The sequence below is a fragment of the Staurois parvus genome, unplaced genomic scaffold (assembly GCF_062004578.1).
Source record: "Staurois parvus isolate SC_StPar_1 unplaced genomic scaffold, SC_StPar_1.0 ptg000203l, whole genome shotgun sequence".
Taxonomy (NCBI): Eukaryota; Metazoa; Chordata; class Amphibia; order Anura; family Ranidae; genus Staurois; species Staurois parvus.
Genome location: NW_028317999.1, coordinates 835,126 through 861,927, shown reverse-complemented (window position 1 = coordinate 861,927; position 26,802 = coordinate 835,126). Strand labels below are relative to the sequence as shown.

General features: G+C 41.8%; 1 protein-coding gene across 4 annotated transcripts in view; it reads left to right on the top strand.

Annotated features, from left to right (window-relative positions):
• DTNA (dystrobrevin alpha) overlaps positions 1–26,802 on the top strand; it is a 339,219-nt gene that overhangs the window by 50,790 nt on the left and 261,627 nt on the right. The window lies entirely within an intron of this gene.

Sequence of the window (26,802 nt, the reverse complement as noted above, 5' to 3'; positions counted from 1 at the left end):
TCATTTTACATGCTTGTTATCTGTAGTTTCCATGACAACTTTGGACAGCCACATATATTTATTCAGTGCATTGTCTTCTCTGGAGTTCAAATTGATGCCGCTGCTTCCCGAGGTAGAACAGTGAGGATAAAATGTATTTGTTGAACCAGAGTCTTGCACAACAGCAGGAAAGTAAGGCCAGGAAATAGGAGTGACGCTTGAGCATACAGAAGCAAGCAAGATGGAAGCCAGCGTCTTGCTTAGCAATGCTTTCAGTAAATATTACTGTGCTTCTGGCTAACACTTTATAAATGTTTTCTTCTATAAGTGCTAGTTCACACAGCAGCATGCTGAGCTGTTTGTGTTGCTTTTTTTTTTTCTTTTACTGCTGAGCAGCGTGCAGGCAGCCTATAGAAAGCGAATGGGTACACATCAGCTGTATGGACTCACCCACATAGTTTGACAGGTATGCAGAGACTGGTGCATGAACCCAGACACACAGGTGAAACTCGAAAAATTAGAATATCGTGCAAAAGTTCATTTATTTCAGTAATGCAACTTAAAAAGTGAAACTACAGTAATATATAAGATAGACTCATTACATGCAAAGCAAGATAGTTCAAGCCGTGATTTGTCATACTTGTGATGATTATGGCTTACAGCTCATGAAAACCCCAAATCCACAATCTCAGAAAATTAGAATATTGTGAAAAGGTGCAATATTCTAGGCTCAAAGTGTCCCACTCTAATCAGCCAATTAAGCCATAACACTTGAAAAGGGTTCCTGAGCCTTTAAATGGTCTCTCAGTCTGGTTCAGTAGGAATCACAATCATGGGAAAGACTGCTGACCTGACAGTTGTGCAGAAAACTATCACTGAAACCCTCCATAAGCAGGAAAAGCCTCAAAAGGTAATTGTAAAAGAAGTTGGATGTTCCCAAAGTGCTATATCAAAGCACATTAATAGAAAGTTATGTGGAAGGGAAAAGTGTGGAAGAAAAAGGTGCACAAGCAGCAGGGATGACCGCAGCCTGGAAAGGATTGTCAGGAAAAGGCCATTCAAAAGTGTTGGGGACTTTCACAAGGAGTATACTGAGGCTGGAGTCAGTGCATCAAGAGCCACCACACACAGACGGATCCTGGACATGGGCTTCAAATGTCGTATTCCTCTTGTCAAGCCACTCCTGAACAACAAACAACGTCAGAATCGTCTTACCTGGGCTAAAGAAAAACAGACCTGGTCTGTTGCTCAGTGGTTCAAAGTCCTCTTTTCTGATGAGAGCAACTTTTGAATTTCATTTGGAAACCAAGGACCCAGATTATGGGGGGAGAATGGAGAGGCACACACTGCAAGATGCTTGAAGTCCAGTGTGAAGTTTCCACAGTCTGTGTTGATTTGGGGAACCATGTCATCTTCTGGTGTTGGTCCACTGTGCTTCATTAAGTCCAGGGTCAACGCAGTCATCTACCAGGAGATTTTGGAGCACTTCCTGCTTCCTTCCACGGACAAGCTTTATGGGGATGCTGACTTCATTTTCCAGCAGGACGTGGCACCTGTCCACACTGCCAAAAGCACCAAAACCTGGTTCAATGATCGTGGGATTACTGTGCTTGATTGGCCAGCAAACTCACCTGACCTGAACCCCATAGAGAATCTATGGGGCATTGCCAAGAGAAAGATGAGAGACATGAGACCGAACAATGCAGAAGAGCTGAAGGCCGCTATTGAAGCATCCTGGTCTACCGTAACACCTCAGAAGTGCCTCAGGCTGATAGCTTCCATGCCACACCGTATTGAGGCAGTAATTGCTGCAAAAGGAGTCCAAACCAAGTACTGAGTACATATGCATGCTTATACTTTTCAGAGATCTGATATTGTTCTATGTACAATCCTTGTTTTATTGATTGCATGTAATATTCTAATTTTCTGAGATTGTGGATTTGGGGTTTTCATGAGCTGTAAGCCATAATCATCACAATTATGACAAATCACGGCTTGAACTATCTAGCTTTGCATGTAATGAGTCTATCTCATATATTAGTTTCACCTTTTAAGTTGCATTACTGAAATAAATTAACTTTTGCACGATATTCTAATTTTTCGAGTTTCACAAGTACAGGCTCTGCGGAAGCATGTAGATGGCATGCTTTCAGAAACCTTTATAAGAACATAAATTAATTTCTGGGTATATAATAAGGTTTTTCAGCTGGGATGATTTGTTAGCGCGCTAGCAAGATATTTTGCTGTAGTTTACTGTCTATAGGATGTTAAACCGGTATTAATCCCAAAACCAGAAATCTAATATATTGCATCTTGGCAATCATTTGATGTGGTGGCTGCATTAGTGGGCTTTTTTTCCCTTCTGTTTTCACCTGGTGATCTGGCCAGTAACACATTTCCTGTATATTTCCTGGATGAAGGAGCACAGGGGGCACGGGGCACAGCAGAAAGCAACGTTATTAATCTGGGGGGAGGGGAGTGTTAGATGTACAAGCAAGCAGATTCAGATACACTAACAAACTGAAGCCAAACTCCAGCTCACATTGTAGTAACACAAGCAGTTACAGCAACAGTTTTTTTTTCCTTTTTAGGATAAAGGTTTTACATAAAAGCTGATCATTGTTGGCACCCCTGTCAGTCAGTGTTAAATGGTTTGTCTCATTCCTGTAATTGATACATTTGCAGGAGAGCTTGTTCTGTTGAGAAACAAAAGACTTTATGGCCAAATTACCAGGTGAAAATAAAAGCAAGCCTAAAAAAGAAAACTGATACAATCACCACATCTAAGAATAGGTAAGCTGCAATATAATGTTTGCTTTTGGGTTTAGCACTACTTTAAAGTGGAAATAATAGCTGTAATACCTACCTCTGTTCCAACAGTCCCACCAGGTCCCTCGCTAGTGCTGGTACCTTCTCCCTGGCTTCTTTTGGGTGCTGGTTTCTGGCCGGCTTTATTGCTCAGCATGGGGTGATGTCACTCCCTTGCATGGCCAGGAGTGCAGTTATCTCAGCACCTAAGCGGTGTTCTGGAACACAGCTCAATGTACATTCTTCAGGGTATTGTGAACAGGCAGGTAAGTGTATTTTATAACAGAAGAGTGAGTGTGCCTGTTCACAATTTTTATTTTTCCAACTGTAGTTTCACTTTAATGGTTTACTTTGAATTTTTTGTTTCCAGTTAATCCATTTTTGGTGATTTATTATGTAACGCAAGCTTTAAAATTTGCATATTCATCAGTTACTGACATCCATTTTAGGGGTGGAACTACTGACAGCATATGCACAGGAGCCTATGGGGTAAGGCCCATACCATTTTAGCTGCATTCACACCCCTGTGCTTATAGTGTATTTCCACTTTGCAGAAAAACTGAGATAACACCTACTTTTTATTTGTTACATGTTGATTTACATTGCTTAACTTACGTATAATATTTCAAAAATGTTTTTTTTACCATATTAGATGTGCTGTTATTTTAAGTCCCGCAATGAAAAATGCTGTGTATTATCTTTGGTTGTGAGGGGGCTGGAAAGGTGTGTTTACCATCATTAACTTAGTCTGTACTGTGCTAGCAGATCTCGTTATTGGTTGTAAACTGGATTTAACCCCTTGGCGCTGGCGCCTCCCGGCCCTTTAAGGCTTTCAGAAGCCGGGAGGTGGGGCGGGGTTTTAGGGTCATGTGACCACCGTGATTCGCTGTCACAGCGGTCACATGATCGGGAAAGGTCCCGTTCGCAAGAGGAGATCAGGACCTTTCCGTGAATACCATACATGTGTTTTGGGAGTGTGCAGGGCGCGCACTCTCAGCACATATGTTTTTCTTAATTGCACGCAAATGTGCGGCCGCTCGGTGTCAAGACCCAGCCGCCAGGAGGCCGCACATTTGCATGTGGCCGGCGCCAAGAGGTTAAGGTACACTCTGATGGGCACGACATAGAATGTGCCCATCAGAGTGCCCCTTAACATAAAATGTATCCATCAGAGTGCCCCTTAATATAAATGTGCTCATCAGAGTGCCCCTTGACATAAAATGTGCCCATCAGCATGCCGCTTATTTTATGTTAAGGGGCACTCTGATGGGCACATTTTATGTTAAGCGGCACTCTGATGGATACATTTTATGTTGGGGGGCACTCTGATGGGCACATTTTATGTTAAGCGGCACTCTGATGGATACATTTTATGTTGGGGGGCACTCTGATGGGCACATTTTATGTTAAGGGGCACTCTGACAGGAATATCTGATGTAAGTTTGCAATGTGATGGTGATACCTGATGTAAAGGAGCACTCTGATGGGCAACCTGATGTGATGGGAATACATGATGTAAAGTTGCACTCTAATGGCAACACCTAATGTAAGGGGGCACGCTGATGGGCACACCCTATTCGGACCTCGACGAGAAGAAAATATTAGTGACTGTATTTTAATTCAATACCCCTGGCTCAGAGGGAAAGGTAGCCACACTAGCATCATTTGTGTGGAGATCTGTAAGTTTTTTTTTTTTTTCTTTCATTCAGCCCCCACTGGGTTGAAGAAAAAAAACTTAGTGTGTACCCTGCATAACAGAGTTGACTATTTAGAAGCTGGTCTTCTTCTTCATTGTATGTTAATGAAGGAAGACTCAGCTGGAAATCCCAAAAAAAAAAAACAGGATGTAAAACAGAGGTGCAATATTCCAGTGCAAAGCATAGGTATAATCTCTTTTTTTAATAAAGAAGGAGAAGGTTTAATACCCCTTTAAGACCTCACAAATGTATGCAATAATTATGTTTTAATTATTTTAAGAACCCTGAGAACATTAGCCCCTAGTTCACGCTATGAATTGCAGAGGAACGCGCAGCACATTCCTGTTTAATTTACATGTGATACAGTGCGATTTGAGTCCATTGATTTTAAATAAGCTCTAATCACCCTGCATCGCACCATAAGTATGGCTAACATGCATAGTTGTGTGTTGTACTTGCGTTGTACACTTTATGCATGTTGTACATTTGTTACCATTCATCCCTACATAACACTTGTTTTGCTGGAAAGCACACCAGCACACATGCAACATATCTAACTGGCACACATGTCAATGAAGCCAACCTTATATTAAGACACCAAGCTGATCATACTGATTTCTGTTTACCCACATTTATCTGCATTTCACTGCTTCAAAGCTTCTGCTCCACATACAATAGCAGAGTTCAGTAGCTGTTATGGAAATGTGTTTGTTAATTAGCAAATTGACAAACCAACTGACACACAGAAAATGACTGCTTTCCTAATCACAGATCTGCACACCACTTCTGAATAGGTTTAAAGTGTGCTTTGTTTACTCTGCAGACCGTAAAACCCAGACAAGGACATGCAGTCCTGAAGTGATGATCCAGAATGACAGAAAGTGTTAGGGAGCAAAAGGCAACTCCTACATACAAAGCACCTTTTATGTTGCCATTTGTTTGTATGAGTAATAGCGGACCTTTTTTTGCTTTCCAGATGTGAAATTAAATTGTGCAGTGGCTTGATTTGTCATACCAAGAACTGGGAGTGAATTCAGGAGTGTACCTGCCGTTTACTTTGCAAGGCTTGTCATTTAAAACACATAGTTCAAAAAAATCCAATGACGTTTTAATAAAACAATCCTTTTAAATTACAGCATTCGCCTGTTCACAATTTAAGCTGACACTTTGTGGGCAGATCCAGTAGACAGAAGAATTCAGCTTCTTTACTGAAGCATTTGACAGCATCTTGTGTTTGCTTTAAAAGCTACATGCTGCTGCAGTCACTTGAAGTAGGGGATACAATAAACTGTACGTGTTGTCTCTGTGTAGCTAGAATGTTTCTTAGACATGCAAGAAAAATGAACACTAGCACAACTTCCTTCAGGGAAGAGGTAAGTTATTACAGATGCTTGTTGTAGAACAAGGGATTGCCTTTTTTCACTTGCCAGTGACAAGTAGAGACCTTTCTCTTGATGGTGAGCCTTTTCACATTGTGCTCCCCCCCCCCCCCGCCACTCGGTTTTGGCATCTAGTTCAGCCCTAGGTGGACGCATATGCCAAAGGGCCCCCTGTTCAAAAACAGTTATGGACCCCGCCTTCAACTAATGTGATACCTTGTACTCTCTTATGGCTCCTAATTTGTGCTAGTCAGGCAGAAAGTAAAGCGGTGGAGCTGGTTGGCACTGAAAGGGGCGCTGGTTGCATATTGAAAACTAGGAGCAAATTTAGGACATCTTGATGAATGCCTCTCACTTGAACAAGAAGTGAACAGAGTCTCAGTCTACATACAGGGAAGAGGTCATAGCAGAAATGGCTTTTAAGTTCCAGAGGTGCATAGTGTGTCCCAGTGTTATGCCAGCCCCGAATTCATTTATGGTTCTTAATATGTGCTGGTGAGGCAGGAAGTAGGGGCTCTGCTCAACACCAATTGGGTATTGAAAACCAGGAGCACAGTTATGGCATCTGGATGAATACCTCTCATTCCTCTCCTGCCCTAGAAGGGAGAATTGATTCAGTCTACATAATAAAGGAAGAGGCCCTAGCAGCAATGACTCCAAAGTTCTAGACGTGCATAGCTTGCCCCAAGGATATGATCACCCCTGGATTAATTTATGGTTTTTGATATGTGCTGGTCAAGCAGGAAGTTAAGGAAGGGGCTCTGCTTGGCACCACTGCTTGACATCAAAAGGCAGAGCCAAGTATTGGCATCCTGATGAATGCCTCTCACCTGCCCTGTGAGCAGTCTTCGTCTACCAGAGGAAGAGGTCCTAGCAGGAATGGCCCCTAAATTCCAGGGGTGCATAGCCTAATGTTGTGTCCTGAGTTAATTTAAAGGGGCATTGTTTGTTTGTTTTTTTTTCTTTTTTTTTTGCATTTAAAGTCATGTTAGAACTTGTATGCAGCTTGCTTGCTGAAAAATACTTTGTAAAACTCTTGTCATGCAAAACTATGATCATTTCAAAGTATTAAAATATTTTTTTAATTGTTATTATTATTATTATTATTATTATTATTAATATACAGTATTTATATAGCGCCAAAAGGTTTGCTCAGCGCTGTACATTATAGTGGGGGACAGTACATGAGACAATACAGTAACAAAACAATACACGAGGGGTTCGAGGGCCCTGCTCTTTCGAGCTTACAATCTAGGAGGGAGGGGATAGTGGCACAGGAGGAAGTGGCTGTGGGGGATGGAGTGGTAGGAGGAGTGGAGGAGATTGGCTGTTAGGTGAGGGCGGGGTAGGCTTCCCTGAAGAGATGGGTTTTCAGGGTGTGCCTAAAGGTGAGGAGGGTAGGTGACAGTCTGATGGATTATGAATTATGAATGTGTACTGTTAAATAACTGAAGTTATTCAATTTTTATTTGTAATCTCTGTCAAGACATCAATTGGCTGGTGTCATAATTGATCACATGTGCAGCACAATAGCAACTGCAGATCAAACAGAGGCTAAGATGGCAGCTTCTTTGGCTGTGAAGGATAGGAGAGTTTAGTCCCGCTTTAAATAACTGTACAATGCTTGCTTCATGATGATATTTCCTATGCTATTTTGTAGCCACTAGAGGGTACAACACTCTATATCAGACAATTCAATCATCTGTGTTGTAACATTTGTAAGAATATTGTGTACAGAACCAGCTGCCAGGAAAGTCTATTGTAACTTAAGCTGGGAAACATTTGTTCAGAAATAGACATATAGACATAACTTGTAGCCATTCATAGACCTTTACTGAGAGAAGTGCAGTCAGATACTTTCATTTTAGTAAGATACAGGAAGCACAACGCTCAAATTTATACTGTGAATATGGGCACCCTTACATACATTTAAAACAAGATTGTTTAACGGTATCATTTGTATAAATGTGCTACATACATATAAAGCAGCCACTAAATATTATAAATACTGAAACGATAGGTTAAGGCAGAAGTAATTTATTTTTTTTAAGTCTTTTCCCCAAATACAATTCAGTTTTTGTACATGATACTGGTACTTGTATGGTAATCGAAAGTTCTCCCCTTGCAGAGGAGAGATGTAAAGCTGACATTCTCAGTTTGTCCTCCTTTCCCGCATGTTCGCTGTGCCAAGATCTTCGTAAAGCTTTGCCGGGATGACAGGGGCTCAAGTCCCAGCATCGGCACTTGCTGTCATGCAGTGAACTCTGCTTCCAACAGGGTTTAGCTCTGTTCTTCCATCAGGGCTTAGCTGTGTTCTTCCATGCATCCATGGTTTTTGTGCAACATCCTTTGTGGGCGGAAATATAGAGTGAGGAAAAGGCACTGGGACAAATCCAAAATAGCTTTTAGGACGAACAGGGGCAGTGCAGGCTAAATTTGTATTGTGGGTAAGTTGGAAAATAGAGATGAGATTGGGCGTCCTCTGAACTTGATATAAGCTCTATTCACACTTATGTGATTTCAGATGCAATTTGAGTCGCTGATTGGGAAATTGTATATTTTACATACTTCCTTAGTAATGTTGGCCTCACAAATTTTTAACAGTGCCTGCAAGCCTTGGTTAAAGGACTATACGAGGACAAGGTCTGATTACCTTAAATAACAAAGGAATGTGACTATTTGGACAAGTCAAGCCAGACCACTGCTCTACTTTTTGTTTGCATGGGGGGTGGGTTGTCGATTGCTTACACACAAGTCCAGTATATAACACAGCTAGACTGGAAATATTTGTCTCAACCTAGAGCATGTGTTAAGCATGTGTCTATTTTGATCATCGGCCACGCCATGTAATGGAGGGACCCGCGGCGAAACATCATCTTTAGTTAAGTATTCTTGTTATATTTTCGTTATCTGTATCTGCCATTACTTATAATAAATGTTTTACTTATAAGTATTTGTGTGATCTCTCTTTTCACATATCGAATATAACCCCCAAACCCTAACAAAGCAGTCGCACAGAATCGCATGACAATGGACATCACGTTTTTTCAATGATGCCTATTAACATCAGTGTACCTCATTGGCTATTTTGGAAAAGGTTCCCGTACTACTTTTATGCAATTCCAGCATGATTTTGGACCCATAGAATATGCAAACCTCTTCAAAGTAGCATAAAAGTCCCCGTCCCGTCCATAGTCCCTTTTGATGCAGTGCAGTTCCCCTGTCCCCTTTGCCGAAAAACACCCCCAAAGCAGAATGTTTCCACCACCATGTTTGACAGTGAGATGGTGTTCTTGGGGTCATAGGCAGCATTCCTTCTCCTCCAAACACGGCGAGTTAAGTTGATGCCAAAGAGCTCGATTTTGGTCTCACCTGACCACAGCACTTTCAACCAGTCCTCCTCTGCATCATTCGGATGTTCAGTGGCAAACTTCAGACGGGCCTGGACATGTGCTTTCTTGAGTAGAGGGACCTTGCAGCCACTGCAGGATTTCAATCCTTGTCGGCGTAGTGTGTTACCAATTGTTTTTTTGGTGACTATGGTCCCAGCTGCCTGAAGATCATTGACAAGACCCTCACGTGTAGTTCTGGGATGATTCCTCACTGTTCTCATGATCATTGACACTCCACGAGGTGAGATCTTGCATGTCCTAGATCTAGGGAGACTGACAGTTGTTTTGTGTTTCTTCCATTTACGAATGATTGCACCAACTGTTGTCACCTTCTCACCAAGCTGCTTGACGATAGTTTTGTTGCCCACTCCAGCCTTGTGTAGGTCTACAATCTTGTCCCTGACATCCTTGGACAGCTCTTTGGTCTTTGCCATGGTTGCGAGTTTGGAATCTGATTGTTTGATTGCTCCTGTGGACAGGTGTCTTTTATACAGGTAACAAAATGAGATTAGCAGCATTCCCTTTAAGAGACTGCTTCTAATGTCAGCTTGTTACCTGTATGAAAGACACCTGGCAGCCAGAAATCCTGCTGAATGATAGGGGACCAAATACTTATTTCCCTCATGAACATGCAAATCAGTGCATAATTTGTTAGACATGCATTTCTTTTGAACTTTTTGTTGCTATTCTGTCTCTGTGTTACAACACACCTACCATTCAATTTTTAGACTGATCATTTCTTTATGAGTGTGCAAACATTCAAAATCAGCAGGGGATCAAATACTTATTTCCTCCACTGTACATAGAAGTCTTTTTTTAATTTATTATTGCAATATTATTGACTCATTTGTAAAAATACAATTCCAGTTAAACACATTTTATTACCATGGGGTAACGTTATAGCATGGCAATGTACAATGGAGTGAATACTTATGCAAGCCACTACATTAGTGAATCAGAATTTACTTTCATTAACGGCAACTGAAAACAACAGAAAATGTTGAGGATCAGCTGTAGGTTTAGATTTGCTCTGAACACTTGCTTTGGACATCTGAACAGCTCTACCTTGTGTGTGCAAAATGCTCCTGACACAGCTTTACCTCAAATATCTTTCATTCTGATAAGTTATGGCACTGGGACATAGCTTAACATATGCATACATAACATTTACTTTTCTAGAACTATTAACAATAATATGTTTGCTTTAAATATGATGTGTTTTTGGGTTATACCTCACTAACAGAAAAGTGTAGTTTATTTTCAGTTGTACTTAATTTCTAGTATAACTTGCACATTGTTTACCCACAGTCATCAATATAAATGTTATTTTAAACATAAATACTGCAGGTTACCTGCTAGAGAAAATCCATCTGCCTTCCCTGCTAAATAAAACTGTCAGATATCAGCTTGTTTCATTGGAAAAAGACTATGCATTCTATGTATGCACGTTCTATGAAATACACACACGCACAAGAACACTTCATATTTACACTTAGGCCATGGTGCATATACTTCAAATACAAAATGACTTGAGGCTATGCAGAATAGCTGTGCATGATATATATTGGACAATGCACAAGATGTGCGGCAATCACATATTTTTTCTCTTATCAGCAGTCTTGGCGTTTCCTGCCTTCCACCACTATACATATATCCCTGGCCATTTTCCCGTATCTCTACTGCTTTTTCATTAGACTCACTTGAGTGATTAGCTTTTCCATGCATGACTTCTAGTGCCTGCAGATCAATGTAATCCTTTGCCGGAAGGAACTAGTGTATTCAAATGAGCTATCTGGAACTGAGCCATGCTCCCACCATGCAGTAGCAATACAAATTAACAGAGTACTGCAATGTTATCTCAACACTGCGCACATAAAGAAATACCGTATATGTAAATAGGCAGAAGTAAACAATGATTTAGCTATGTTTGCAAACCCACAACAAATATTTTTATATAGCTTTACATTCACTTCTTCCAGAAAGGTGCAAATGCACTTTTGGTGCCTTGTAGTGCTGTTCTGATGGTGCGGAAGTAATTATTCTGTGCAGAATAATGTATATGTTACTGAAAAGACTTTATTGCATAAGTATTCATGTCCTACTGTAACCACTAATACCCACTCTAGTTCTACCAGACGTCACGTAATTAGCTGAATGGAGTCTGCTTGTGAGCCACATGATCTCTAGGTACTGTGTACGCAAGGCCCATATATATATATATATATATATATATATATATATATATATATATATATATATATATATATATATATATTTGGTTTTTATTTAGATATACAAAGGCAGTGGAGGGGTTGGAGAGGTATATTACAGGTTGTGTGAGAGAAGGAGGAGAGGTGCATCACAAGACCATTGGAGGAAATGAGGTGTACTTACTGTGGGCATTGGAGAAGCAGAGGAAATGCACTACAAGGGCGTCCATGGGAATAGAGGAGTGGTGCACTAAAAGGATGGAAAGAAAGAGAAGATATGCACTACAAGGTGCACTGAGAGAGGAAAGGTGCACTACAGGGGGCACTGGAATAGGAGTAGAGGTGCACTTAGGATGGGCACTGGAGATGGAGAAGGGGTTCACTACAGGGGGCACTAGAGATGGAGGAGAGGTGCACTTAGGGGGCACTGGGGATGGAGGAGAAGTGCACTACATGGGGCACTGGGGATGGAGGAGAGGTGCACTGCAGGGGACACTGGAGTAGAGGTTCACTACAGGGAGGACTGGAGATGGAGGAGAGGTGCACTGCAGGGGGCACTGGAGTAGAGGTTCATTACAGGGAGGACTGGAGATGGAGGAGAGGTGCACTACATGTGGCACTGGAGATGGAGGAGAGGTGCACTGCAGGGGGCACTGGAGGTTGAGAAGAGGTGCAATACATGGGCCACTGGAAATGGAGAAGAGGTGCAGTACATGGGACACTGGAGATGGAGAAGGGGTTCACTACAGGGGGCACAGAAAAGGAAGGAGAGGTGCACTTAGAAGGGCACTGGAGATGGAGAAGAGGTGCACTACAGGGAGGACTGGAGATGGAGGAGAGGTGCACTACATGGGGCACTGGAGATGGAGAAGGGGTTCACTACAGGAGGCACTGGAGATGGAGGAGAGGGGTGCACTACAGGGGCTGTGGAGAAAGGGAGGTGAACTAAAGAGGGATACTGGAAACAGAGAAAACAAGAAATACAGTATTGTATTGTGAAGTATCAAAAGTGCGCGCGTACAGACTGAGGTGTACAGTAGCACAACAGATCAAGTACAGTAATCTGTAGTACCTAACATTGTGAAGTGGGTTGCATAGGACCAGAGGTAAGTGCAGATTTCAACCAGCCTCATCGGGTCCGTCAACCAGTTCCAGGCCCTGTGTAAATCCATGCATGAACCTAATTAAAGTAATCCTGTCACTGTACATGATATTCTGAATTCCACTGAACGGTATACTAGGTACAGCCAAAATAACAAGAAATATTCCTATTTAAAATACCTTGCACATTAAAGGAGTGGATGAACACCATAGGAGTCTAGAGTACCCTACCACAACAAGGTTCAGTTCTAATTGTGTGAGCACAGGACAATTTTCTTATAATTGGCTAATCAAAGGAATGCTAATAGTATAATCTTCGAACTGAGACTGGCAGGATCTAAAGTATTTATATTGAATATCCACTGGGAATCCCGGCATGGCATTATTCCAATGAGATCTTTTTCTTTAGCATTTCTAGTTCAGATTAATGTGCATATTTCTTTGATGTATAGGGATAGACTGTGATAGCTGGATCCCTACACATTTGAGTTATTTTCTTTTTAAAAGTACCTCTTAAAGAACATTTTGCATTACGATCAAAAAGCATTATCTGTAAATAATAATCTATTCCAGCTCAATACTACATGCTGCTGTCTGAACTACTTGTGGTCTGTATTCCTTGAGTGAACATTGTATTTGATATATTTGCATGGATCTCACATCACAGTAGTAAGAGCAGGGCTCTTTAGGGCTCCTTTCATACCATGCAGGTGTGATGGATTGTGCATTTGCCTGCATTCATGTGCATAGCGTGTAGCACTGCCTGTTCATTCCAATAGGCTGCCCTAAGAGTGAGGCACAAAAGTTCCTGACCCTTTGACCCGTTTGGAAATTTTTGCCACATCAAACCTTATGGTGCAGGGGCACCATGCTTTTTGGTGTGCGGAAAAATACGTTACCAAATGCATGGGGGTGCCAGTAAGAATTAAAGGCCCTGTTGTGTGTCTGCTGAAGGGCATCACATTTGTCTGTCTTGGGTAGGCTTGTGATTTTGCATGCCTTCCCACCATGCACAGAGTGTGAAGGTAGCCTAAGCCAGGACCACAGGTCACTTTTTTTTTTTCCTACATGCTTCCCTTACTTTACTTAGGTGAAAGGGTAAGGTAGACTGTAATTTTAAAACTTCATTTTCATGAAAGTCGTGCTGTGACTCCCCTGACACTACATCAGTACAGGACACAGCAGCAATGTAGAAATGCACAGTTGGCAGAGGGGACACAGGTGTCAGACAGTCCTGGATGTGTTGAAGACAAAACTGGTGCAGGCAGCAGTGCTGGAATGGAGAAGCGGTAGAAGCCTCTGACCATTGGAGAGGTGAATATACTTTGTCTTTTTTATTTTTTTTTTTGCAGGGAACCCTCTTTGACAGATGTTTAGTATGATGAGAAGAGTTGATTTAAAAATAAGTCCTCACATGTTCATTTTAAGCATGAAGTCACAGAGGCCCAAAAGGACAAAGGTGCCACCATGGATGGGAGGTGCAAGCCAAGTGGATGGGAATGTAAGGGGATCACATTTTAACATTAATGCCATTGCTGCTGGTAATGTCAGCAGGGATGCAACTGGTGTGGACTGAGCAAGAAACCGTGTGATATTACTGGGAAACAAAATGGGAAGTTGTGTTTGGGGAAATTACTGTACATGTCTTATAAATTGCTGAGCATCACCCATGAGTATTAAGGTAAAGTTAGGCGTGTTTCTTAGCACAGTTCCTCTGCCATCCTTGTCTGCCACGAAACAGCATTTCTGATACTTATGGTAAAAAAAATAATTACAGAAAGCATAACAGAGTTTTAGTTTCTCCATTAGTTTTAGCCTGATATAGAGACTGTATGTTCAAAATGATAATATAGAAGGTTCAATAGTTTATAATGGGGGAAAGATAAATAGTGGTGTTGTATAAAAAGAAAAAAAAAATCTTACCCTGAAAGTAAAATAAATAAAGAATATATTTAGGTGTTGGACTTAGAAAATAGCTGTCACAATGGAAGGGTTACCTAGTAATTGAGGTGGTGGGCTGGTTCACAGTTTGGCTTCTCTCTGCCATTTAGCCTAAAAATTTACACCTCATTCCCGTACTCCTGAAAAGAACCCACAATGCGCACAGTGCCCCCAGAGGCCGGGGGAATGTATGTCCTCTACAGGCTGCGCTGGGAATGGGATGATGTCACCAGATGGTGAAAGAGGTTGCTATAGAGCCCAGAAACTCCAAAACTGTAGGCTCAGCCTATTGCAGTGGCAGGTGGTGTGCTGGCTGGTAAAAAAAGGTGCGTGTCTGGAGTGTTGGATGCAGTGTCAAGGGAGCTGGAAGGCCAGGAGGTTTCAGAGTCAGGGGTGCTAGGTGACAGATGCATTATTAGGGTTCAGAGTGTCAGGGGTTGTTGTTTTCATTGGCCTAAATGCAAAATCTGTCTACTTGTAAATATGCAGGGAGGCTTCTCTGACATTCATCTCAGGTTTTAGGTAAGTGCAAGGGCCCTAAGTTTGCATGGGGAGAGAATCATACATATTAAGGTATTTGAAAGTATAGTTAGATTTCAGACCTACAGTATGCAATAACCTAAGGTGTTGCATTGTGAATGGCACCCCAGAGCACAAGTACAGCAGGCGCAAATGGAGTTACATAGCAGCACACCACAACGCGAATGCCTTGTGATGTGGTGCCCTGCATTAAAAGGAGCAGCAGAGATTTCTTTTTTATTTTCTATTGATGTGCATTGACACAATTTTTGATGAAGTGGCTGCCTTAATGTAACACGTGTTCACTTGAATGAAGTAGTGCACAGCAATAGAATGACGTGATCTGAGGGGGACATTTAATATTTTGATCTGAACTGTTGACCATGTGATGTGTGGGTTATGAGAATATTGGGACTCAGAAGGGGGATTACCAACATGTCAGGCATTATATGCTTCTCATATGCGTTTTAAAAAATCCAGCTTATTAAATCTGAGCTACTATAGTATATGCTTGAACTCTTATATTTTGTTATAAATATGATTTAAAGCAGTTCAGTGTTTAATAAGTTGGATGCTTTTATTGTTAAAGTGATTGTAAACATTTTTTAAATAAACTTGTCATGCTTACCTGCTCTGTGCAATAGTTTTTTCTCAGAGCAGCCCCGATCCTCCTCTTCTTGAATCCCCCCCCCCCAGCACTTCTGGCCCCTCCCCCCTGCCGAGTGCCCTCATAGCAAGCCGCATGCTATGGGGGCACACATGCAGGCTCGATCTCAAACTGCACTCTGTGTGTCTATGGATGCATACATCGCAGCTCAACTTGCCCCCCGCTCTCTGCTCACTGAGTATGATTGACAGCAGCGGAAGCCAGTGGCTCTTATTGGTGCCTCCATGTCCAGTGAGGAGAGAGAGAGTGAAGAAAGCCATTGCTTTTGGGTACAGTGCTGGATTGCGATTAGGCTCAGGTAAGTATAAGGAGGGGCTGGGAAGAACTAAACACAGAAGTTTTTTTACTTTAATGCAGAAAATACATTAAGGTAAAAAAAACTACCTTTACAACCACTTTAAAGGAATTGTCATGCAATATACACTCACTAGCCACTTTATTCGGTACGCCTTTTTAATTGCTTGGTAACACAAATTGCTTATCAGCCAATCACATGGCAGCAACTCAATGCATTTAGGCATCTAGACATGATGAAGATGACTTGCTGAAGTTCAAACCAAGCATCAGAATGGGGAAGAAACTAAATTTAATTGACTTTGAATGTGGCATGGTTGTTGGTGCCAGCTGTTCTGGTCTGAGTATTTCAGAAACTGTTGACATACTGGGATTTTCAAACCATCTCTAGGGTTTACAGAGAATGGCCCAAAAAAGAGAAAATATCCAGTGAGCGACAGTTGTGTGGACAAAAATGCCTTGCTCATGTGAGAGGAGAATGGGCAGACTGGTTCTTGACGATAGAAAGGCAACAGTAACTGATGTCAGTATGGACCAAAATCTGAGAAATGTTTTCAACACCTTGTTGAATCTATGCCATGAAGAATAAAGGCAGTTCTGAAGGCAAAAGGAGGGTCCAACCCAGTACTAGCAAGGTGTATCTAATAAAGTGGCTGGTGAGTGTATATGAAAACACATATAATTAACTGATTTTAACCTAAAGGATAAGAAAACTTTGAAAACTAATTTTCTGAATGTTTCCTCACCTTTTCCCCCGACCACTGTACTGGCCTAACTCAATCCTCACACCAACCCTTCCCATTCCTTGCTGTATATTCCCAAAGTTCTGGCACCTGCCTGTTCAAGGGATGGGCATGATTTTGCTAGTATATATCTAAAATACAAGTTGTGTTTTTGACCATCTAGTTAAATATTATATAAAATACTCCCTGGCCTGACTAAAAGAGACTTCAGTGAAGCTTCATAAAAAGTAGGTATGACCGTGTTAGTCTGCTTATATGATATGATATTAGGTGTGTGGTATTTGGGGATTTCTTTCTTTATTGAAGTTTGCAGCTATTTTAAGATGAGCTTTTAAGAGATTTTCCCTCTTCATCAGGTCAAGCAGTGTACTTGTTTCATTGTTTCTCAGCTGTGTGATAATGGATAGTATGGAGTGGGTGCTGAGCACAGATTTCATCTCCCTGAGGCACTTGGGTCTTTAATCATGAAAGTTGCTTGTAGCTTAGCAACCATAAATAGTAATTCATATACGGGGTCAGTAGAATGAGTGCTCAGACTGTGCACCTGTAAATGTGAGACTATTTTACGTTTCCTATGACAGTTTGATGGTATCTTGTCATTCGCCTGCTTCAATTAAAGTTGAACTCCACGTGTAATCTATTTATCCACTCATTAAAAAAAAAAATAAATGTATTAAATGCAGCTATAGGTACCTCAACCTTCCATTATACTGGCTTCCTCTAATCCCGGGCAGGCTATGGAAAGGAGGGCTAGCACTGTTACTGGGATAGAAGGGGGCTGTATTTTTTCCTGCAGTTATGAAATGAAGCTGTCCATGCATGTATGTTCTGCAGGAGGATGGGTACATCTAAGCCAATGAAGAACCTACCTGTCACGTGCCTTTCTTGTCAGTTGTCTAGTTGTTTGTCATAAACATGACTTCCCGTGACCTGCCAGCTCTGTTTTTGTTTTCCTCCATTCCTAATATGACATCTGGCTAGTGGACCTCCTGGTGCTGAGTCTTGGTTTAACCTATGCACTTGTTTGACCTCAACTTCCCTTTACCTTACTGTACTGTCTGATCTGTAGGTACTGACCAAATCCCATCTTGCCATTTTAAGCCAGTTTTTATCAAGCAGCTGTTTCTGCCACAACAATAGGTCTTTTTACTGAGCTAGCCTGTGGGGACATTGATTTATGGTAGTGAATACTCCAGTTTGCTATGACCCTGCAGAGGAATGTGGTGGTAAACAGAAAAGTTGACGTTCTCAGAATGGCCATTATCTAGGGTTCACAATCCAGCTCAAGGGAACCTGGGGCAACTGAGTATGATGCAGGCACATTGTGCAACATTTGGATTCTAAAGTGTAAGTGTACTGTAGCCAGGTAATCACACCTGAACAATTGGTGACCCCTACAGATGGTCACCAATCGTTCAAATAATGTACTGCTTACTGTATGTGGATGTAACTATAGTTATAGTAAGAAAAATGATTTTCCTTTCTTCCTTCCTTTGTGTTTAATGTGTGTGTTACCACAGATTGATATATCAATGACGTTTCTGTATGGATACATTCATATGCAGCAATCTTGGATGGCACAGGCCTGTCATGCAGTTGGGCCCCATGGCAGTTGCATTTTTTCTGTTGTATTGCTGACCTGGGAAAGGGGCACACAATGGGGGAGACTTACTGAAACTGGAGCATTCAGAATCTGGTGCAGCTGTACATGGTAGCCGATAAGCTTCTAACTTCAGCTTGTTCATTTAAGCTTTGACAATGAAACCTGGAAGCTGATTGGTTTCTATGCAGAGCTGCACCAGATTTTGCATTCTCCAGTTTTATTAAATCAACCCCAATGTGTCCAAGCTGCTTCTTCCGGGTAGAGCTGGCCCTTATGTCAGTTATAACAGCCATATTCTTCCTAAAGGTGCAGAACATCTTAAAATTTAAGTGCAAAGTTTTCCTTTTTAGTTTTTGACAGAGTGGAGATGGATTAGAACACCTATTAGGTATTTATTGCTGTCTGTGCCTCTGTTAGGGAGATTCACCCTCTCTGTTTGTCTTGGTTACCATTATTACCAAAAGTGAAAGTAAACCTCAAATTTTGGATTGTCCCCAGAAAAGTAGTAGAGGGAATTTTTTTCAATGGGGACACTAGTTCTGGTGACTTGGGGGTCCCCAAGGAATTCCCTAATTTGAAGAGATTTTCCCTCACTTCCTGTTTTGGCTATGGGCCAGGAAGTGAAGGTAAATCTCTCCAATGGAACACTGACGGCAAAAAAATAAAATTACAGGGGTTATAACCCTCCTTTACTCTATCTAAAATGAAAAAAAATTGTTTTGCCTATAGTTCTACTTAAATTGTTCTTGGGATTAATGCAGCCTTTATTGAATTCCTTATATCTGTTAAATACATTTCTTCCTGAGTAAATCTGTGTTGCCACTGTTTTGTAATATACACTGCACATATCTGCTGAGCATTGACAGGATCGCTGCCATAACAAACAGCTTGGGCAGTTGGCAGAGCCTGTTGGCTTTTTTACGAACAATAATGATCTCATTATTTCGCAGGTAGATTAAGCAAGCATGTACATCCAAAAATTGCAGTTTTGCATTTCAGAATTGAACATTAGGACACCGTTATGCCTACTTTTACTTTGTGGCAAAGGAGCGTCACTTGTGTAAACGAACACTTTACTGAATGGCCATCTTTCAAATGAGCTTTGTGATCTAGTTTGTGCTGCTTGGCTTGTGTTTGTAAAATCCAGTGTTATGCAGTCACTGAGCAATTAAAGGGTGGGCGAACTGGCTGCAAAACCCAGACCTATTGACAGGAATATCCCCCTCTGTTCAAAATACTGAATAGGATAAATGGATATTTAGGGCCTGAACAGTCATCACTAAGCAGACCATAGTAAAGCACCACCAATGCCACTTTTACAGCTGCTGAAAGTTATAGGAAAGTATGCAAAGATGAAAGTCCTATTGCTTATGGCTGTTTCTGAAAATGGAGATACCGTGGTGTTCTGCAGTCACTTTAGCTCTCCATGGTGATAAAACTCTGTTTAGAAATACACATTTTAAAGAAGTAATCTCACCATACAATTTTCAGTTCCTCCTGTCCTCAAGGAGAACATTGTGCCCTCCTCGCCCCACCGCTGTTCCACCACACTGCTTAGAAGGAGACAAATACGTATTTAGTTGTGAGTGACAGCATGACAGCTCTGACTCCATGAATAGGTTCATAACATAAGAGTGCGTAAGAGGAGCAGGTGGTTGATGTTGTACCTGGACTGTATCAATACAATTTTTTTTCTTGGCTTTTAGAAGCAGAGTGACTGTATTCTTCCATTTGGTGCTATAATTGTGAGTGACAGCAAGCACAAAGGAGATGGGGTATGACAGACAGGGGGTGCACACAGAGGAGGTGACAGCGCTGGTTTCTGGCAGCACTGCACAGGTCCCGCTTGCCAGCTGGTATGTCCTCCTCAAACATGATCTGGAGTAATGTCATCTCTTCCTTGTACACCAGAGGACAGGTAACTGAGCCCAGACTTGCCCACCTGCTATTCTGGGGTGAGAGACTAGATAGAGTATGAGAGCTGTTATTCACAAAAATACAATTCATCATCTAGTAATCTAGTCTCTCTTCTCTCCCCAGAATAGCAGGCGGGTGGGTTTGGGCTCAGTTGTACAAGAAAGCGATGCACAATGCTGGAAGATGGCAGAGCTTCAAATGATGTTAGAAAAGATACTGGTGATCAGTGCTGCAGTAGAGGTGGAAACTGCTCAGATGATTTACAAAGCACATATTGACCTTCTATAATCTAGAGGTCAATCAGCAAGGGTGAGCGCACATCTATTTGCACAGAAATGGTGGTGTGGAGGAAGTGATAATCAGTGGGAATATTTGATGGTGACACTGAAAAGTGATTTGTTTGTTGGTCACAAAGGTTTCTGTTCTATTTTGGAGATTCAATAGGGTTTTCTTACTTTATTGCATGTCTTAAATAAACACTATATTCTAAAATTATTATGTAAATTTTATGTAATTCATGTGCAAACATATGCCTTGTAATTTATTTTATTAAGCACTGTTGATTATTGATTTTTTTTTTTAATAATATTTAGGCAAATTTAAGGGAATTTGAGGGCTGCGCGTATTTTTTTTAAATTCCGCTATTAAAGTAGTTGTGAACATATTATGTTATAGACCAGCGGTAGGTAACCTTTGAGATGTGGAGATCTACCTGAGCAACATGAAAGAGATCAAAGATCACCAAGGTTCAGCACCATTTAAAAAAAAATTACTAGCAAGGCCTAACTAAAAAGCAAGGAAAATGTAGAAAAATATAATAAAACAAATGTCACTGTAAAATTACAAACTTAGCCTACCTTAAAAATGGACAGTGTTAGTCAGTAGGGCAGTGGACGGTGTCGGTAGGGCAGAGGTTGTTGTCAGTCAGTAGAGCAGTGGATGGTGTCAGTCGGAAGGGCAGAGGACGGTGTCAGTAAGGCCAAGATTGGTGTCAGTCAGTGGAGCAGTATATGGTGGATTTTTCTGCCCCCTCCAGCTACCCTGGTGCCCTAAGGTGGGCGCCAGCATAAGGCTGCTTAGTCAGCTGCCTTAGGGCACCAGGGTGGGGGCAGAAAAACCCAGATCCCTGGCCACTTGCTGAGAATTCAGATTTTTAAAACCCCTGTCCATGGGAGGGAAGGGGGGGTAGAGGATACTGCTGGTGGGGGGAAGGGGGGCTAGAGGCCACTGCTATGGGGAAAAGGGGGGCAGAGGACACTACTGGGGGAGGTGATGTGAAGGGTGGTAGAGGACACTGCTACGGGGGTAGCCCTGCCCATAGCAGTGCCCTCTGCACATCACCTTCCCCCCCAGTAGTGTCCTGTGCCCCCCCTTTCCCCCATAGCAGTGACCTCTGCCCCCCCAGCAATGTCTCCTTCTCCCCTTTCCCTTGACAGACTGCGATCGACGGGTTGCCGACTCCCTTTATAGACATTTTGTGGTACAGGTATAACAATGCAATAACCAGAACTCCTTTTGTTTAGCTTCAGGAATGCACTTTTTTACAAGGTTAAAAGTTCAGTTTTATGTGACCATGCATCTCTTTTTCCTGATAGTGGGGTTGGGGGTTAAAGGACACTGTGTCTGTATTCCATAGTCTGCTCAGCTTGAGCCAATAGGCAGGCTGTGCTTGAGCAGGGGGAATGTTCAAGAAGCAGACTGTAATTGGAGAGAGTGTGTGTGTGTCAAAGGCAGGCTTTGATTGGTTGGGGGTGTGGTGGCTGAACAAATTACCTGATAAAGGGGTAATCTGCACAGTGTCCTGTACTTCTGAATGTCAAAGGATCCAAACTAACCACACAAGCACAGATCAGCTTCTGTGCTTTGAGGGGTTTAAAGCAAGGAAGAAAGGGGATTGGCAGGATCGACCAGGTACTTTAAAGTACATAAAAATGATAGAGACTGATATATAAAATACACATATATGAACACCCACTTAAAAAAAAAAATATTTAGGGTAACATGCATGTTAAGTCTGTGAAGGTGAAATTACAATTTTGTCCTAGCTTGCTCAAAAGCATATATATATATATTTCCACATAGTGTTTTGGCTGTGTGGGGATATTTAGATAGAAAAGATACTGGTCAGAAAGTGGGGTTTGTGCTCTGCTGACCCAGGAGGGGTTCTTATTCACATACAATATCCAGCTCAAAGCTAATGAACAAGGTTGAAGGCTGCAGTGCAGTGCTGTACCTTCCCCATGGAAACACCCATAAATTGGGCTCCAGCTTGGGGTGGAGCTGATAGGAAGCACATACAGATGTAAAGATGCACATACAGATGTAAAAATGCATTTTTATTACACAACGTGGCCAGTCAGAACTGTACTGCTACATGCACTTGGCTCCCTGGGGGATTCAACAACAATTGAGATTGTGATGCTGCTTCTTTAAGCATTAGGGGGCTAAATGCATTTTTATTTAAATCTAAAACCACTACCCAGCCCGGTTCACCAAGCACATGGGCTAGTCTCATCCAGAAGTGGAAGCTTAGAGGAAGCTCACCCTGCACTACTCAAACTCTGTTTGAGTACTGAGGGAGTTTCTACCAATGGCATGATTCTGAGTGTCAAGGGAACTTTTGGGGAAAACAATTCCTGTGTCATCATTGCCTATATTAGGACTTCTACCAAATTTGCTGAAATAAATTGCAGGCGTTCTGTGTAGGGTTTTCATTTTGATGAAGTGCATTCAAGGGTCTTGCTGACTAAAGGGGTTCAGAGGATGCATCTTTTAATTTTATAGAGCTAGAATGGACCAGCTGGCTATACTGAAGGCAGATTCTAGCACCAATATCTATAGAACAGTAGAAGGGAATAACCAGCAACAACAGAAATGATTTACTGACACAGTTATTGCTCCTAGTTGTCAAATTGTATTTTCCATAAAGATGAAATGTGAAACTAGACGGTTTTTAATAAAGTGTACTTGCTTGGTACATGATTATATTAGACCATTTTTCTTTATTCTGCATAACGTTTTAGCAAAATCTGAATTTTTAAACTTAAAGTGGTATTAAACCCAAATACAAACAAGTATTACCGTAAATTGCAGATGCTTTATTTTCACCTGGTAATCTGATCAGTAAGCCTGTTGTTTTTCAATGTCCCTTAACAGACGAAGCTGTTCAAAGTGGCATTTGGAAGGTTGTGACAAACCATTTAACAATGACAGGGGTGCTTACAATTGTTAGCTTTTAATCATTTTTGTAAAACCTGTACCCCAATGGAAAATAAATATTTGCTCTAACTTCTTATAAAGTGTTAGACAAAGTATTAGCTTCAATGTGTCAGTCCAACTAAATCTGCTAGTCTAACACTACCCTCTTCCCAGACTGATAGTGCTGTTATCTGCTTTGCTTCTTCATCCAGAATGCAGACACCATAAGACACAGTGTGCTACTGTCCAGATCACCAAGTGAAATAAAGGGAAATATAGCCTAAAAATAGAAAACAAATGCATTGTAGCCCTTTTTTGGGGGAAATGGCCCTCTCTGAATGGGCTATTGCACTAAACCTGTAGATAGATAAGAGAATCAGTGGAAGAATGGGTTTGATAATAAAGTTGGCAGTGCCTCCAACCAGGACAGGGCCTGTGTGAACAGAGGGGATTCCTTTCCTGAGAAATAAACCAGTAATCTAATCAAAGTAATTGGGAGCAGATAAGCTGCTGCAGCCAGCACATATCATTAACCATCAGTATATAGATGCACATCAGTGTGGGAATAATACAAGCTTTATATAATAAAGGATTGTAAGCTCGAAAGAGCAGGGCCCTTGACCCCCTCCTCTTTTGTTTTGTTACTGTATTGTCTCATGTTCTGTCCCCCACTATAATGTACAGCGCTGAGCAAACCTTTTAGCGCTATATAAATACTGTATAATAATATAATAATTTATAATTGTACATACCTCCAATGTATAAACAGGTAATATCAGGAAAGGGGCCATCAGGAGTCCTGGTGGATATGTGTACATATATCTGAGTCACTAATAAAGATACATGAATATTGCAGCAAAGTCCAGTTGCAGAGGCCCCTGCAGATGATCATGTGTGGCATGTGGCGGCATATCACTTCCTAAAGACGCTGCCAGGTGAAATGTATGTAGAAGCGTGAATCTGTCACTTCCAAGTCCCTGTGACGTCACATCCGGCCTGCTGGTAGCAAGGCTTGAAAACATGCAGGTCATCACCATTGAGATTCATGACACACAGGCTACACAGACTGGTGCTGGTACTTGGGCTCCATTACATGTGAAAGTATTGTCTTTTTATTAATCTGAACCATGGTTTTTATTAAACAGTACACTTAGAGCAATCTAATTTTTTTGGTTTATTTGAGCTACTTGGAACACTACCTATACCTTAAGGAGAGCCTGGGATTAGGAATCCATCCATTATCTGTTTACCCAGAGCTTCGGGACCACCTATCTGGTGGTCGTTATTCTTTGTTCCTTGGATCACTATTCCATATTAGGACATCAGGAGGTCCGGCCCATGAGAGCTTGCAGTTGGCTGCCTGCATATTGCATGACCATAGAGCACTTTTTGACCACTTTAACCAAGGTCAATTATTTCTGGTGAGTGAGGAATTCACTTATTGCCTACACGTCGTGAAAAAGAAAATCTTTTTGATCTACGGGATAATATTTCATGGGACTGTCGCTCACTATATGTTTAATATATTTTGCTTGGGACTTTGTCACTTTAGGTTGTTGTGAGATTATTTTGCTTCTATTTTTCACGTTTTATTGATCTAGCTCCTACCTCACTATTTAGGGGAAGCTGTTACTATTACTGGCCTAATGCTGGCACCATCTATAAATTTCTGATGTTATTCACAGATTTTGGTACTGTATTTTTTACTCCATAAGACGCACTTTTTTTTCCCCCAAAAAAATGAGGGAAAATGTCTGTGCATCTTATGATCTGCTGGCCCGGTATTCCCCCCGTCATCACCATGTTAGAATACCAGTCCGGCCGCTTAGCTCTTCTGTGCAGCAGAACCTGCTCCTCGGTTCTACCTGTTCCTCGGTCCAGCGGTGTCCTCATTACCTCATCATCTTTAGTGTGGGCACCCAGCTGTGACAGCTTGCGGCTACACAGCCCAGGGCCCACTGTGCATGCGTGAGAAGCGCTGCGCTTTGAGAATGGCCCGTAGTCTTCTGGGACCTGTCACGTGTCCCAAAAGACTTCGGGGAGAGAGGCGATCGCAGCAGAAGTGAGAGCGGGTACCTGTCAAATTCGGGTACCCGCTCCCCAAAGGTCTGCAGTCTCTGGTCATCTCCTGTACTATGTCCGCAGTGTCTGGTCATCACCTGTAGTACGTCCGCAGTCTCTGGTCATCTCCTGTAGTATGTCCGCAGTCTTTGGTCATCTCCTGTAGTATGTCCGCAGTCTCTGGTCATCTCCTGTAGTATGTCCGCAGTCTCTGGTCATCTCCTGTAGTATGTCCGCAGTCTCTGGTCATCTCCTGTAGTATGTCCGCAGTCTCTGGTCATCTCCTGTACTATGTCTGCAGTCTCTGGTCATCTCCTGCACTACTGTATGTCCGCAGTCTCTGGTCATCTCCTATACTATGTCCGCAGTTTCTGGCAATCTCCTGTACTATGTCCGCAGTCTCTGGCCATCTCCTGTAGTATGTCTGCAGTCTCTGGTCATCTGTAATACATCCACAGTCTCTGGTCATCTCCTGTAGTATGTCTGGAGTCTCTGGTCATCTCCTGTAGCATACTATATATATGACAGTGTTATTAACAAATGTTCCAAAGCAAATATAATCATATAGATACCCAATTATTATAAAATGAATCCACTACCAATATAAAGTCCACTATGATTTTTATGAAAATACGCAAAATGTCCCATCAATAACTCCAACGGTGTTCAAAATTAGTCCACCTCAAAAAAAGAAAAAACTCATATAGTGCATTAACCTTTATCAAATAAACTTTATCTATATTTCATCCAGTGAAAATAAGTAAAAGTTGTGAAAAACGTGAACCACACGTGATCAGTGAAAACCCACTTCAATGTGCATAACACTATTTCAGTGCCACATCACAGAAAATTCCAATATAAAAGGGTGTATCCACTTCTAAAAGCAGTGAGGATACCCTTACCAACTTCCAAATATAATGGGCTTTGTAGTCATCCAGGAAATTCACAGGCTGATCCACTCAGGAACCTCTGCTGTATCACGCAGCCACCCCACTCTCTGGATTCCTTAGACACTTTGCTCCCAGTGTCACCACAAAAAAACACAGGACATAGTGTGATACCTCCAATAAAATAAGTAACATACACTTTATTAAAACTGCTCACATTGCCAAAGCTTTTTAACCGCATTAGAGGGAGTACAGAAGGTGTAGGAATCTCACGGTCATCCAGGGAGACACGTCCCGTTGCTCCTGCTTGATCTCTCCCTTATTAGAAATGGCCGCCAGGTAACTTCCGGTTTCCGGGAAAACGTCTCGACGTCACTCCACTTCTTGTTTTCCTCCTCTAAAACCT